This window comes from Dipteris shenzhenensis, chromosome 31 (assembly GCF_047967505.1).
Source record: "Dipteris shenzhenensis isolate YYH24624 ecotype China chromosome 31, Dip_SZ_1.0, whole genome shotgun sequence".
NCBI classification, from domain to species: Eukaryota; Viridiplantae; Streptophyta; class Polypodiopsida; order Gleicheniales; family Dipteridaceae; genus Dipteris; species Dipteris shenzhenensis.
Genome location: NC_141626.1, coordinates 29,749,422 through 29,765,165, shown reverse-complemented (window position 1 = coordinate 29,765,165; position 15,744 = coordinate 29,749,422).

Sequence of the window (15,744 nt, the reverse complement as noted above, 5' to 3'; positions counted from 1 at the left end):
TTTCTAGAATTACCAATCAAATAAATGAAAGTCCAAGGTAAAAGACCGACTGTTAAGAGCATACAGTGAATGAAACACATGCTAGCATATATCATGTGAGGTGGTACAATAAACACCCACCATGTCTTTTTAACTCGGCATCCCTTGCAGCTCTCCTCTTCAGAAAGTAATACATGTTCAAAGTCACTTAAGGTTAAGGGGACCACTCAAGTGAGCACTGCAATGTATGTTATAGAAAATTAGATACAAAGAATGAGTCATTTGCTTTCCCTAATTTCCTAATGGAATAAAGGGTATTCTTCAATTCCAGCTCAAATATGCCTCTACATTCAATTTTTCACAAGCAATACATAAAAAAACACCAATATTAATTCTATTACATTTTATCTATTTCAAAGTAGCTGTAGCATTCATACATGGTACACGCTATCCATATGATCTAAACACTATTGTGGATGAAGTGAGAACTATTTTGTAAATGAAATATTATTTCTTTTTTATACTATTAAAAAATATCATTTTTTACTCATTTCTAAAAGAATGGCTTCCTATCCTACGTCCAAAAAAAAAACACTAGATGAATGGAATTCTTGATTTGACTGGATTTGCATGAAAACATAAACTTGAACACATTCTCCACTAAACCGATGTACACACAAGGAAGAAAGTTAACATGATTGCAATTCAAAATAAAAGAAGAAGCTACCTATCATACTCTCTACATATTCTCCTCTCCTCATTAAGCGTGTATTTTGTAATGCCTGAATGATGCCAGCATGTATTGCATCCTCACCTATTTAAATTTGATCTCCATCCCATGACAAAGGTATCTATAGGTCATCAAGAAAGTTGATGCTGTTCTGACTCATAGCTCATAAAAGAAGTTGATGATTTTATTAAGTTATGTCATAAGTTGAAACAAAATAGCAATGAGCCATAATATGATTCAAACATGGTCAATTATAGCTATATTTATGCTAGGATTATTGCTTGGTGCTTGTAGGGTATATGTGTTGATTAGATGGAATTTCCTTCTATAAGGAATTCTGTAATAGATAATGACCCCCTTACATTGCACCCAAATTTGGAGTGCATTCAGCTTCAAATTTGAATAAAGTGCTAAGGCATAATTGTAGAGCCACTTGTGCTCTAAATTTTAAGCCAGAAAGCACTTAAAATGGAGTCGTGGTTCAAAAGTTATAGCCGTTTTACTATTTCTATATTTGTTATGACAAAATTCAATGATGTTATCGAAATCTACCATAACTTATGACAAAACTCGATGCTGTTATCGAGTTCTATCACAATCATGCAAAAATTTAATGATATCATCGATTTTCATCATAACATTCACTACAACTCAATGCTGTCATCGAATTTAGGGTTAACTTTATGACATCGCTCGATGATATCATCAAATAATGTCACAACGACTCGATGCTGTCATCAACTTTAGGGTTAACTTTATGACATCGCTCGATGATATCATCAAATAATGTCATAATTTGCAAAAAAGTTAGGGTTAGGATACTTTTTGGGTGAGAAGCGACCTGCAAAACCACGTTCAAAATTAGTTTTTTTGCAAGTTTTTCTCTAATTGCCTCTCTTTTTTACAAGATTTTTCCCTAGTCGCCTCTCTTAGAGAGTCACATATGATCTTCCAAGCTTGATTTTTAATCTTAGCCACATAGAAATGGCCTATGATCATCCAAGCCTATCTTAGAGAGTCGCTTGTGATCTTCCAAGCCTGATTTTTTATCTCAGCCACATAAAAATTGTAGTTAATAACGATCGGGTGTAGGCATCATCATCAAAACCTCAACCTCCCCTTCATGATGAAGCTGGTGAATTTATGAGCTGGAGCATTAAGCTATTGAGGAAACTAGAATACGTTCAACTCTAGTACAAGAAGGAGAGATTGCTACCATTGATGATAAGATATGCATAGATTGTGTTGATGTTCAGTTAGACATCTAGTTTTTTGTTTAAATTTTGCATATGGACATATTTTAAGATTTATATGATTTGGTATTCTATTTGTCATATGGAAATAAACATCTTGATTACTCTTGCAATGAATCCCTCTTTTGTCTTCTCCTTGCCCGACCACACCCTTTGTGTTTGCAACCTACCTGCCCACTCTCCCATCTTGGAAAAGATAAAACTCCTCTTCTGTCTAAAAAAGATTTAGGAGGTAGGAGACACACAACTACTGACCTTTGCGAACCAATCCCTTCTAGATGGTCTTCCTTTCCAATTGTGAATCTATCTTCTCTTGTCATCTACCACATTGACCAAGCCTGCACACAATTTATGTGATCTGAAAGCATTCTCCATGAAAAATCTTGAATTCAAGAGAATTCTTCTATTGTTATTTGTAGTTTCCTGTAGATGTAGGAAGAAGGTGAGCTTGGACGTTTACACTCTATAGATTATACCAGTTGTACTAGCCAACCTTAATGAGATCCTTCTCTCTACGTGGAATGGAAGCAACCCACTTCCCACATGGAGAAACTTGAATTGGACCTTCAGTTGTTTCCATGATGCCCTTTGACTATGTGGGGCGGTGCACACACAATTAAAGGGACAAGGAGATGGACAAGCTATTGGGGGAGATGGTCTCAATGACAATCTTCACAAAGTCCTTAATGATGATCTGTTGGGTGTCATAGTAAGTGATCTTGCCAAGGGAAATGATGATATGTTGTTTGAGCTCCATGCAGAGGGGAGGGGGTGGGAGGGGGAGAAGGGAGGACTTGGGACTGAGGGAGAGGGTAATGAGGGCACCTGAGAAGATGTAGGAAAGCCGATGGCTGCTACTATGGAATGAGACAGTGGAGTGTGTAGTGAGATAGGTGATCTTTATTCCCCTTCCTCCACGGTGTGCGGCACTGCACACAGTTATGGGACTACCCTTAAACTTTGTCTAGTGGTTTCCATGTTGCAAGCTTTCATCTAGTCTTGTATGCATGTGGCAAGAAAATGGGATAGACGTTGCCCACATTTTCAAATCCCCTAAAAGAGTGTGTGGTGAGTGTGGAAGGGGAGGATCCAAAGGAGGTGAAAGGGCTGATAAGGATGCAAAAATGTATGAGTATTGAGCAAGAAGGAGATCTTGGAGAAGGCGAGCAGGTGAACAAGGTAGACTTAGAGAATGGCGTGGTGGTGGTGGGGAGGGCAACATCATGTAGCTAGTGCAAAAGGAGATAGAACCAAGCAATGTGGCCTCCCTCTATTGTGTGCAACGCTGCACACAATAATAGCTATTTTAGCATCAGATATGTTGTAGAAAAGGTGATAGTCTTGGTGGTTAATCACTTTGAGGTGGAATAATAAGAGAAATTGTTTCTATGTGTCCCTCTCCTAATAAACATGATAAGAAAGAATGATATGAATCTAAGTGGAGGGACACGAAGTAGAGGCAATGGGCGTTGATCAAATGAATTCAAACCATCTATATTACTTAACCCTTCCTTGACCCTAAAGATTCTTGGACCCTGAGAGTGCTCTCAACGGAAGCAAGAACGGAAGAAGGAGAGAGAGAGACAGAGAGCCACACAAGTTTTGGTGGGTGCAGAACCACCCTAATCTTCTTTTTCATTCATTTATATATGTGTTTGAGTATTGTACATAATTGGGGTTAAGGCACAGTGACCTTTAACCCCACAACCTCCCACTTAAAGGACAATGTGCCTTTAAGGGAGAACAACCAGTGAGCATACTATCCAATGCCCATCAATACACGACAATACTCAAACCGCTGACTAGGTAGACTCTTCGTCAGCATATCTGCAGGGTTATCATCTGTATGAACCTTGACAAGCTCTATGCGCTTGTCCTCAAGTACCTCCCTGATGAAATGATACCTGACCTCAATGTGTTTGGTCTTTGCATGAAAGACCGGATTCCGTGCTAGCTGAATAGCACTCATGGAATCACTATGCAATGTCGGTACACCTGTATGAATCCCCAAATCTCCCACTAGCCGATCAAGCCATATAGCCTCCTTGCAACCCTCTGTGGCTGCAACATACTCAGCCTCTGTGGTAGACAAAGCAACGCACTTCTGTGCGCGAGACATCCACGACGCTGCACCACCTGCAAAGGTGAACACATAACCAGAAGTGGATCTCCTACTATCCACATGCCCTGCATAGTCTGAATCTGTGTACCCAAGTACACGCATGTCTCCTTTACCAAAGCAAATGCACATCTCCTTGGTACCCTTCATGTACCTCATGATGCACTTAACTGCCTCCCAATGCCTCTTTCCTGGATTAGCCATATATCGGCTAACAACTCCCACTGCAAATGCAATGTCTGGTCTAGTAGCTATCATAGCATACATAAGACTCCCAACTGCTGATGCATAAGGAACCTTGGCCATCATGGCCCTTTCCTCATCTGATTTGGGACTATCTGTATGACTCAGTTTCACATATGGAGGCAATGGAGTACTCACTGCCTTCCCCCCCTCCATATTGAAACGCTGCAATACTTTTGTAACATTCTCTTTTTGTGAAAGCCAAAGGAGTTTCCTACTCCGATCACGCGTGATGCGCATACCAAGAATATGACCTGCAAGTCCCAAATCCTTCATATCAAAGGCCTCATGCAACTTGGCCTTTAATGCATCTAGCTCATAAGTTTCTTGCTAGCCAATAGCATATCATCCACATATAGTGCCAGGATTATCAGGCTATTATCCTTAGCCCTTTTAGTGTAGAGGCAGTGATCAATTTAACTCCTTCTAAAACCCTGGGACCGAATGAAAGCATCAAACTTCTGATACCATTCTCTAGGTGCTTGCTTAAGACCATAGAGACTCTTCTTCAGTTTGCAAACTAAATGCTCTTTGCCCTTTTCTTCAAAGCCTTCCGGCTGCACCATGTAAATTTCCTCATGCAAATCCCCATGCAAGAAAGCTGTCTTGACATCCATTTGCATAAGCTCCATATCCTCTACTGCCACTAGTCCAAGCATGCATCTAAGTGTGGTCATCTTCACAACCGGAGAGAATATCTCATCAAAGTCCACACCCTTCTCTTGCTTGAACCCTTTAGCAACCAAACGGGCCTTGTACTTAGGCACATCATCACCTGTGACCTTCATTTTGTAGACCCATTTACATGGCAATGCTTTCTTTCCATGTGGCAAAGAAACCAAGTCCCAAGTCTTATTCTTCATAAGTGAACTCATCTCTGATTGCATAGCATACTCCCACTTGCGTTGATCCTCACGCATCATAGCCTCTTTGTAGCAAGAAGGCTCCCCGCAATTAGTAAGCATCACATAGTCTACCCCTGGAACAAACCTATCAGGCGGTCTAGACACTCTAGATGATCTTCTCAATGGCATTTCAGCTTGCTGTCCCACTTGCATATCAGCCACATTTGGCTCATCATTTCCACCAATAGATGATCCATCATCTACCCTTGATTGTATACCTGTGGGAGTACTTGGTGGCACCATTTCTTGCACATTTGGTGCATGGACAGCTTGCTGTCTATCAACATATGTAGGTGGATTCACATCCTGGAAAGTGATTCTCCTCATTTCCACATCCCTCATGGGTGCCTTATGCATCTTCTTCTCATTGAAGACCACATCATGGCTGCGTATGATCTTCTTTGCTTCTGGATCCCAGAGACGATAGCCCATCTCTCCACTTTCACCATAACCTAGAAAGATGCATTTCCTAGACTTAGGATCTAGCTTCTTTCGAAGCTCTTTTGGCACATGTGCATATGCCTCACACCCAAATATACGCAAATGAGAGTAAGAGGGCTTCTTGCCACTCCATGCCTCTTCAGGAATACCACCATCCAAACTCTTACTAGGTGATCTATTGATCACATGCACTGCAGTCTTCATTGCCTCAGCCCAAAAACCACCAGAAAGACTTGCATTGGAAAGCATGCATTGCAACCTTTCTTGAATGGTACGATTCATCTTTTCTGCAACTGGATTTTGCTCTGGAGTACGAGGGGGTGTGAGCTCCCTCTTAATCCCACGTGTATCACAGAAATGCTGAAAGTCATGAGAGAGAGCTATAGCATAAGCCCACACTTTCCTAGTTGCATCATCAATGAATGTCACATAGTATTCGGCCCCGCCTAATAACCGTGTAGGCATGGGACCACATACGTCTGAATGCACCAAATCAAGCATTTCAAACTCTTTCTTTCCCCTTCTTTTATGGGCTGATTTAGTCTGCTTCCCATAGAGACAATGCTCACAAAATTCAAAATCAGAGAAACTCAAATGCGGTACATAACCCAAACGGCATAAGAGTTTCATTCCATTCTGGCTCATGTGCCCCAACCTGCAATGCCACAAAGAAGTGCTTGGCTGCTCGGTTATTGCAACAACATGATCAAATACCCCTGATACATGTAAGGGATACAAAGTCCCACACTTGGCACCCCTGGCCAAAAGCATAGAGCCCTTTTGAATTTTCCAACTCTGAAAGCCAAAAGTGGTGTGAAAACCAGCATCATCTAGTTGACCCACTGAAATAAGACTCTTGGTCAACTTAGGCACATGTCTCACATGTTTCAAAACAAATGCAGATCCATTTGCAAAAGAAAACTTTATGTCACCTGCTCCCACTATGTCACATGCATAGTCATTTCCAAGATGCACACAACCTGTCTTTCCACTATCATAAGTGGAGAACCATTCCCTATGGGGAGTAACATGGAATGAAGCACCAGAATCCAAAATCCAATCCTGGGAATATGCATCATCTGAAGTGGTAAGCAACTCTGCAGATAAAGTAGACATGAAGAGAACATCATTGTCACTATCACGTGTGACTGCATTGATCTCCTCGATCTTCACTTTTCCTTTGTCCTCCCTTGGACTCTCTTCCTTTTGATTTGCACCCCAATTTGCATTCTTTTTCTTATCCTTTTGCTCTCTTTTCAGCTTGTAGCAATCCTTTTTCATATGGCCCTTCTTGCCACAATGGTAACACTCAATGTTCCGTGCCCTGGATTTGCTACGAGACTTCCTCTTTCTTGGGACTTCCCCCTGAACTGTGATCTGCCCCTTTGCACATTTAAGGCTGCATCCTGCTTGTTGCCATCCATAGACTTCCGTCTAATCTCCTCGGCCAACAAGCTACCCACAACATCATCAAATTTCAGTACTCCACCAGGTGCAGAGTTACTGACAGCTGTACGCGGAAGGTATCCCATGAGGATGGCAATGAACATAAGAGAAATATTTCCTTAGTCTCCGCATCAAAATTCATCTTCTGAGCCTGAAGCTGGCTGAAAATAATATTGAATTCATTCAAGTGAGAAGCAATGGAGACCCCTTCCTTCATTTGCAGCTCAAACAACCTCTTCATGAGGTAAACTTTATTAGAGGCAGTTTCCTTTTCATAAGTGGCACACAGTTTCTTCCACAAATCTTCCGTAGTCTGCTCATTTACTACTGTGAAATAAACTGACTCTGCAAGATGAAGTCTAATAGTAGACTTTGCTAATGCATCCAACTCATTCCAATCATCCTCAGACATATTTGCAGGCTTAGCTTCAATCCCTGCCAAGGGTTTAATCTGCTTCTTTTGAATAAGCACATCCCTTATCTGTTCTTTCCACAAAGAAAAGTTTGTCCCATCAAACTTTTTAATGCTGAAAAACTCCTTTTCAGACGTGGAAGAGGATGCCATGATGCAAATGAAACAAAATCCCAAATGCTAGTACCTGCAAGAGAGAATCACACCAAATACTAGGTGCACCCAAATGTGTATGCCACAATAGAGTGAAATATCACCAAAAACTCAAAACTCAAGGCATCTGAGTCATGTGCATATACTATGCATCCATATGAGCAAATCTGGCCCAAAAGAAAATGCCAATAAGTGCCAAATGACTCAAGCATAAACACTGTCCACTGGCATATGCATCAATAATGTCTCATCCAAGAGAGCATAGCACTATCAGTGCATCACCTGCAATGTGTCAAAGCTGTCCCTCATCATAAAATTGCATCCATGTGCAAAGCGTCCATAAAAAATAGCATCCCACAAGGCAATTTGGGCCTATCAGCGCATCCAACAAGGATCGCAATGCATCCAAATGGCCTATAAATCATCCACTGCAACCCAATGCATACCACGAATGAGCGCACACTGCTCAAACTGCAACCAGAGTGATCTGCATAAGGTATGCTCAAGAAATCATAGTCTCACGGTAATGAGCGCTACTGAAAATAGAACCTGAGATGCCTCAAAACATGGGCGCCATTGCATAATCGGAATCAGCAAGAAAATCTGCAAATATCTCTCTTCTGCCAGAACTCCAAAATCCCAACCGATGAGTGAGAAATGGGAGTCAACTTATCCACTGCCATGTGGCATAAATCTAAGGTTTCAAAACCTTAGAATGAAAAATGCATAACAGAGAGACGAAATCGAATACACAGAGATTTATAACTCTGAAAATCCTCCACCGAATCGCGCAAGAACTGACAGGTAGGGGTTTTTGGGCGTCCGGAACGCAATGGGACAGACGGTTTTGGAAACCGTGGTCTCAATCACTGGGTCCAACACACGGACTGAAAAACGTTTTTGGAAACAGAGCTATCGGTAAACTCCACCGGAGTGCGAATGATGAGCAACATAGAAGTTTTAGGACCTCCTGAGTCCACTGGAACTGACAGATCTGCAAATGGTTGCTCCAAACATGAGTTCCAACACCCGGGCAAAAAACGCAGGAATTGACACAGTGAGACAGAAATCCACTGAAATGATCTCAGATTCAAGAATGAAGGTGTTTCCAAGCTCTTGAAGTAATGTGGACACCAAAAGCAAGCAATAGTTGCCTCCACAAGTCAATACGGAGTCTCTGTCATCGAACGAAACAGGGAAAAGCTCAAAAAACGACTTTTTCTTTGAAAGCTCTTAACAGGCTCTCAAAACCACTTCGCAAAGCCAAAGTGACTTTTCCAAAGGTTCCTCCAAGGTCTCTGCACACTCGGATGCAAGTAAAGTCACCCATAAAGCTTCCCACAAAGCTTCTCCTTCCTCCCACAGAGTTGCTGAGCTTCCAAGTATTCACGCACGCTCAGCAAGATCACCCGAGCTCTGATACCAGTTGAGAGTGCTCTCAACGGAAGCAAGAACGGAAGAAGGAGAGAGAGAGACAGAGAGCCACACAAGTTTTGGTGCACCCTAATCTTCTTTTTCATTCATTTATATATGTGTTTGAGTATTGTACATAATTGGGGTTAAGGCACAGTGACCTTTAACCCCACAGACCCTAACAACACATTGCCCTTTAATTGTGTGTAGTGCCACACACAATTGAACAACTCACTCATTTGTAATCCAAGTCTTTTTAGAAAAGGTTGATTATGGCTAAGAACAGAGATCAAGGCAATGGTTTAAATAGAGAACCATTATATTAGATATCCTCATCAATTAACACCTAAGTGTATGCATGCATATGTGAGAGCGAGAGTTGGTAGATACCTAAGAGTTAGTGTTGGAGTTGGTAGGCTATTGAGAGTTGGTGAAGTAGTTACTAAGAGTGTGCTCGTAGATGGTCTTCTTTAGGTCTCATGATCCTGGCTCTTGGCATTTACTTACACATTTGGCATGAAGACACACCATTGTTATCTCCAAGCTATAGTGAGCATCTCAATCCTCAATATAGCTATTGGCATGAAGACATACCATTGTTATCTCCAAGCTATGTTGACCATCTCAATGCAAGGCAGCCACTGCCACTCTATTATGGTTAATGCTACACAAGTTTGTTCCTCACTTTGCATTGCACTAGAGGAAAAATTGTGTCAACATTTCTGCTAAAAGTCCATGGTGGATTCAAGATTTACCATTAAGGATCATTGAAGGTCAAATGTGGACAGAGGATTAAAAAGTACTCATGAAAATGGCAACTAATGGTGAAAAGATACACTTGAATGTGGACTATAGTTGCTTTGTAGCAATTATCCAATTAACCAAAAGAGTGCAAGCTTGAAAATAGACTCGATTGTGTAACTAACAATCTAGTGTAGGAAACAGGCTGGAGCTTCCCAATGAACTTAAGGAGGTCAAGGTTCACCTACATCAAGGATAATATTTTAACAAGGAAAGTTTAAAAACTCATGCTTGTTTTTTATAATTGCTAAGCACATTACAAAAGCATATGAACATCACTGTGTGGATGAGTTGCCTTGTTAGTATAATTGAAATTTTTTATTTGAACTATTGCCAATTTTTGTTAATATAATGTTAACATGAGTGTGATGGATGATATGCAACAAGGATATGATCCCTATAACTAGTTCAAAACAAATCCTACTTCAAATTCAGCATTGAAAAAAATTGCAAGGTTAGATTAAGTCACTCTAGTGATACTTTGTATGCACAACCCCAATGTCTGGGATGGATGGTATGCAACAAGCGTATGATTCCTATCTAGTTTGTGACAAACCTTCTTCAAATTTGGCATTGAATTTAATTGCAAGGTTAGATTTAGTCATTGTGGTAGATATTTTGTATGCACAAACCCACTTGTGGCCACAACCTTAGGCATGATACAACATATTATAAAACATGGAAAGGTAGAATTTTGAATGTTATAGATATTGGTGTGCTTCACGCTCATGATTGGAGATTGGAACTCATGTACAGTTGAGAAGAACATTTGTATGTGAGTCGATGTCCAACAAATACATATTATTGTGACCTAGAAGAGAATTGATTCACAAGTTGGTGAATGTAAAGAATTTAGCCAAGTTATTAAGGATTGTCAAAATATCTATACAAATGTAGGAGGACATTTTGTATCTTTTCAGGCATCAACTAATGTAAGAAAGTATGTTCGCACTATGAGACTTTAATTGGATATCAATGGCTTTCATGGTGAAAAGTATTTATTGCCAAGCTAATAAAATATATTCGGGCATAGGCATTGGGTTGTTGGGCATCAAATTCATCGAATCCAAGAATTTTGTTATGCGCTTCCTTATGTGTTTGTTTCTTCTTCACTTATCACTTTTACTTTTCTAGCCCTTTTCTCTCTCTCCCTTATCATCTCATCTCTTTCTTGACTTGTCATTTTAAAAGTGAGAAATTTTCAGATATTATAAAGAAAAAGTCTTTATCGAGAGAAAAATGTGATGGGCCACTTTCCTGGAATCTGTTCTAGGTTTTGGATTTATCTTCAAAATCAATACACTTTCCTTTGATTCCATTCTTGCCTTTGCTCTTTTGTTTCCCTCGATCTCGATCTCCAAAGTCTCTTCTTCACTTTGAAATATGCAAGCCTAAAAAAATTGGGACTTTTGGAAAGGAAAGAAGCTTTAGAGGGGCCTTGGGACATTTGAAGAATATAATGCCTTTAACCTTGGGAAGAGGGGGGTAAATATTACTGGATGATGTGGCTTTTTTTCAACGGTTTAAAGACCTTAAGATGACGTGGCTACAAAATCTTTGTGCATTCTTCTTCATGTCGTGTGGCTCTATGTATTTCTCCTAATTTTTTCTATTCTCCCCTATTTTCCCCTAGTTCTTCCTATATGTTTTCCTAATTCTGCTAATTATTTCCTAATTCTCCCTATTATTTCCATTGTTTCTAAATTTCTTTACTTTTTACATTTTTCCTAAATAGTTTTCTAAAATTTTCTTAAAATTTCCCTATTTTTCCCTACTCTCTCTCTCTCTCTCTCTCTCTCTCTCTCTCTCTCTCTTCCAAATTTTCCACTTTAGTTCCTTAATTTTTTCTATTTTTTAATTTTCTTATCTTCCTTATTCTCTACTTAGTGATCTACTTATCTTCACTATCTCCTATTTTTATTTCTTAGTTTTCCTTTTATATTTGTTTCTATTTTACTAATTTATACCTTTTTAATATAGTTTTTCCTTCTTTCTTAATTTTTAATATTTTTTCTTATTTTCTTTCCCATATCTTCCCCTAATTATTTCCTAATATATTTTTCCCTTCTTTCTTAATTTCTAATATTATTTCTTATTTTCTTTTCCCTATTTTTTCCTTATTTATTTCCTAATATATTTCCCCCTATTTATTTCCTAATATATTTTCCCTAATTATTTCTTGTGTCCTAGATTTTTTTTGCAAACTTTCCTAGATAATTCCTAATTTTCCCTTTTGTTCTCTATTCCTAAATTCTTTTATTTCTATTCTTTAAATTTTAATTTTTTATTTTCTATTTTTCCTAAACCTTTGTATAACAATCCTCGATTAACAAATTCTGTTACCTATAAATTACCTCACCCCTTCTAAGTCATCCCCCCCCCCCCCCCCCCCCTTCTGCTAATTTACTCTCCCCTATGCTCTTTGGTACACACACGCCTCTCGCAATTTGCTCACCCGTCGCCTCCTTGTTTAATCCCCACATGCCTCTACAGTCTACCTCTGGTGCTTTGGTTCTCCCTCCCCAAGGCGCCCTCATTGACTGTGCCCTCCTCTAAACACTCTCGTTGCCTCTTTATTTAATCCCCCATGGCCCCTTCACCCCGCCTCCTTGTTTAATCCCCTTGGCTACCTAGTTAACCGTTACCTCCTTTGCTTAGCCTACATTACCTCTTCTCCTTTACAAGCCTCGACTGCCTCACTATTTAGCCTCGGCTGCCCCACTTCCAAACTTCCCTGTGGAGTTTGGCCACATCGTGATAGTTCTCTACTGCTGTGAACGAGGACTAGCATCACTAGCCCATAGCCCAGCTCTCTATAGACTGCCACGATCCACCATAATACCCCTCCTCGGACCTCGACCTTAACAGTACCCTTCATCAACACCCTCAAAACGTGAAACTCAGGTACCTTCCTTCCTCTTTTTCATTAATTATTGTTAATCAGGCTTTTTGCCCCTATCAGACTCTTCTAAACCCCTATTGCTTTCCTTTTTATATTTTCTCTTTTAATCTATTTTTCCTTTGTCTTTTCCTACTTCTACCATTTTTCCCCCTTTCCTCTTTGCCAAACCTTGTATTCCTTTTATACTCTATCCTTTCAGGCAAAGATCTCCACCTTTTTTGCCTTATTCCTTTTTGTGATTCTAATTACTTTACACTTTGTAAAAGTTAATTTTACTTTTTATAAGGCTTAGTTTTTATTTAAGATTACTTCTAAACCTTATCCCCTTATAACTGTTTCTCCCTTCTTTTCCATTTTTTCCTTACCTAATATTGTAAAATTTTTAAATTTTATCATATCCCTTATTAACCTTTTTAAACCTATATAGCCTAATTTCTTCTAAAGAGTCTCTCCTAATATTTTTCCTTCCCTCCCTACCTTCTATGTGCTCATGACTATAATTTTTGTCCTTTAAGCTTAATTTCTCAGGTTTTTTTGGAAATGTCTATATCCTTTTCTTCATTGTACCTTCACTTTATCACCTGCATAATTCTCTTAACATCATTTCCTTTATCTTACACACTTCCGTTGATCATTCCATTACTCCATATAACTTTGCACTCAAATTTTTTCATCTAGCTTTGTAAGTCAGTGGTTAAGGTTTACTTTTATTGTGACCCCGATAACAAGGGAGGGGTGTTAATGGCACTTGTCTTCCCAACTAAGTTTTAATTGGTTCTCACCATGTTTTTCTTGTTGGATGGTGGTAGGTAGGCAGACTCCCCTCTTCAATAAAAGTGATGCTTGCCAGGACTTATCCAAGCTCAACTTCTATACAGTTTCCACAAAGTCATTTCTACAAAATGGCCCACTGCTGGTTTCCTTTATAAACAGGGATTCATTGACTTGTCCAAACTTTTCTGTTAATGCAATTAGTCCTATTCCATAGTCTATCTTCACTCTTTTGTCTTTTCACTATGCAAAGGGGTGTTATCAAATCTTACACACACACACACACACACACACACACACACACATACACACACACACACACACTCTCTGTGTGTGTGTGTGTGTGTGTGTGTGTGTGTGTGTGTGTGTGTGTGTGTGTGTGTGTGTGTGTGTGTGTGTCCTTCCCTCGGGGATCTTTGTAGTCTAGAGATGCATGTGTAAATTGACATCCATTTAGACTTTCCTTAGGGGCCTTAGCACTCGATCAACACTCTCATGACCCTTGGTATTATTATTGATATTTGCCACCGTATGGGCACCTACGGTCTTCGAACTCTACATGGAGGCAAGAAGAGCAGGGAAGAGTATTTGGAAACATTGGGATTTGTTCACTTGAATTGTTTCATTTGCCTCTCGAAGGAGGCATATTCACATTGTATTTGTCCCATTCGCCCCATCTCTCGGGAAATGGTTGTTGGGATGGAGACGGGATGTGACACTAGATGTATTGCCACATCTATAAGGATATCACGAGATGGGATGGTGTGGGGACTATATGTAGTGGAACTACATTGCCACACCTAAAAGGATAATACTAGTGTACATAAGAGAAAGGACTATTCGAAATGTTTAGTTCATTTGATGGAGAAATGGGAAGTGGAGAGAAGTGGGAAATGTCCTTGTACTTTAGGAGAAGCATGGTGCAAGTATGGCCAAGTAAAAGAATTATGAAGGGCCACCATGGAGCATATATGGAAGTAGTGGCTCAAAAAATGTACTCTAAGGGCTTCTACATAGCTCCAAGGAGAGCATGAAACTTCAGATATTCCACAGATTTAGGAGCTCATCTCCATGCACTTTGGATGCCCTTGCTCTTGCCAGCATTAACAATTTACTGAAATACATTTACTTGGAAAAAGCAACGATGAGCAATTGATCCTAGCAGACGCTCATTAGAAGTGCTATACTATGCTCGCTGCAGATAAATATTGGTCCGCCTCTGTTCTATTCATAACTGGGATTTCACGTTGATTATCTTTTCTTGCTCCAGCCAGTCCCATGATCCTGCGCTGTTTCGGCAAATTTCAGCATAAGCTACTTCTCTTTCTGAGATCTTCGCAGGTTTGAAAAACCTTCTTATTCTACTGTGACTGATAATTAGAATAGTGATACGGGCCTGATTTCCCGTCCCTTGTAGAGGCTCTGAGTTTTTTAAAAAGGGCCACCTATAACAATTTCAGTTGCAGTTCGATGCGGGAATGTATATGCGAGTAGCTCGTCGTCTCCACTATCCCTGTTTTCCCTATCAACGGAAATGTCTGTCGGATATACTCTGGTCTAGTCTACAAAATCCGGAGACTCAAGAGTTTCTCTCCTTGGATGCTCTCTCCTTGGAGCTATTCTATACTATATATTCTGTTACAAAGAGCTTCTCTCCTTGGAGCTCACCTTTCTGCTTGGCTTTCTCTTAGCCGTTTTTTATCCACTGGGCATTAGTTAGCCTTTGATAAGCTCTCTAGCAGTCTGCAAGCTCTAGCATCACGTACTTTGCATATGTATGGAAGACTCCCACGATTTTCATATGCTCAAAGGAAAGCGCAATAATTTGCTGAGTCTTCTGCGCATGAGTTCGATATATGTGAACAGCTCTAAGAGTAGCCAGATCTACCACGATGGCGATTTAGTTGTGATGGTTGGGTCTCTGTCCCGTATGTGGCAAACTCTTTATTCACCTTACTTTGACTACAGAGCGCATATAGGCTTCAGATGTGAAGAATTCCTACCAAAGACCAATAGGATTTGGTAGCACGCACAGGACCATGTAGAGAAGGGTATGCATGTAGAGATCCTTCGGGTTCTACCCCAGGCTAGCTTTACTTTAAGACCGGGTATTTCATAAGCATTTCTCTGACTTGGTTTAGCAAAGACATAGACGATTGAAATCTAAAAGGCTTGC